The following is a 1,866-nucleotide window of genomic DNA, read 5'->3' as shown; positions in this document are numbered from 1 at the left end:
TACTAAGATAATTATCTGTAAAAGAATTGAAAATTTGATCTTCAGCATCACTCTATTCTGAGTGAAATAATTTTATGTTTCTCAAATATTTGTCCTGTTATTGACTCATGATAAGCATGAGAAAAAGGAGTACTACAAAAGGAGAGGTCCCCTGCTGTTCAAACAACAAAATACATCAATAAAGTGAAATTAAATACATTTTTTCTACAATTTGACCAAAAATATATTTTTCCTTCTGGAATCAACTTAGATGACTTGCATTCTAATTCCAACTTACTTTGAGCCTCTGAAAATGCCTCTTTGTACTGATGAAAACATTCTTTGTTTTTCAAAATTACTATGCCATCTGTATTCTATACAACTCTGCATTATAATCACAATAATTTTATAATACATTAAACTCAAAATCATATCATCAGCCATATATCAGCGTAGAATTGTCAACAGATCTTGATAAAGCTTTTAGAGTTAAATTCAAATATCATTCTACTAAACTAGGAATTCTGTGCTGTCATTCACCCTCTCTAGAAATGGCACTAAAATTATAGAAGAACACCTGCCTTCACTGAATGTATCAGGGGCCTATGTTGCTGCCTCAGTGGAGAGGATAGTTTGGTCTTTAGCTCTGTAAATCATAATACAATTGTGTATACCTAATCTTATATAATCTAGCATCACTTCCACTAAAAAGTCTTTTTAAAAGGTATCATACACTTAATTTCTCTAGAGCTGTCAAATAATTTTAAAATGACTGTGGATTTCTCTCTTCAAACAATAAGATCACAAAGAAGAGTATCTTATTTTGTTTCCATGGCAACTACAGAGTTATAGGAAGTTATTTTTAAAACAACAGTTTTCTTTGTTTTCTTTTCTTAATATGTACAAAAATTATATCAACATCAAGAATACTATGTAGTGTAAGTTTTCTCTTCTTTCAAAGTCCACTATTTGGTTTGTGTGTGTATTTGGATTCAAAAGACAGAATTGTCCCTGCTATCAAAGATCTCTGAATTTTGACCTCACTGTGATCTGGCCTGTAGCCTATCACTATAGCTAAAATAATATTTCATATCACTGAAATGGTGTCTAAGACATAACTCAATCCTTTGTTCCTTTGTCTATCTAGCCAATAAAATTAGAAGTTGACTTTACTCTTGGCTCCAGTGAACTTTGAAATTGGGATGGCCATTTTAGCACTGGCTGGCTGTCAGTGTTCGCTTTTTGAATTTTAAACATTGACTTTTTGTAATTTAATGAAGAATATTTAAGTGTGAAGTTAGGAGAAAACTTTCAGCCCTGCTCAGCAAAACTTACGTCTAACTGATTTCATATTTTGTAATCAAGTCCAGATTTCTTTCTGTGTGAACTTGAAAACCCTCATTTACTATTCTGTCTTTATTACTCTGTCACTTTATCTATTATTATTTTTATTATCTAAAACAATTTTAAATGTAAATGTATTTTGATTATATTCTACCCTTCCTCAAGTTCTTCCAGATCCTTTTAGCCTTCTTACTCATGCAACTTCAAGATCCTTCTAAAATTTTTTCTAAAAACTCAACCAAATAAAACCTAAAAAGCAAAATACTTCAACACCTCCCAAAAGAGAAGAAAATCAATAAAACATACTGTAATGAAATAAAGGCATACAAAAACAAAACAAACACACACAAAAAATGTGTGGAGTCCATTCAGATTTGTTAACTACACCAGAATATGAGACCTGCCCTAGAGAGGTTGATGTACCCTGTCTAACTCCATTGGAGAAAATTGAGATTTCCCTCTCTTAGCAGGTGTAAATGACAAGTTAGGTCTTAGCCAATTTACCCTAGAGGATAACTTTTCTATTTCTTTCTTTCTTTCTTT

Source organism: Acomys minous, assembly GCF_964271855.1.
Source record: "Acomys minous genome assembly, chromosome: 8".
NCBI classification, from domain to species: domain Eukaryota; kingdom Metazoa; phylum Chordata; class Mammalia; order Rodentia; family Muridae; genus Acomys; species Acomys minous.
This window is presented reverse-complemented; position numbering follows the sequence as displayed.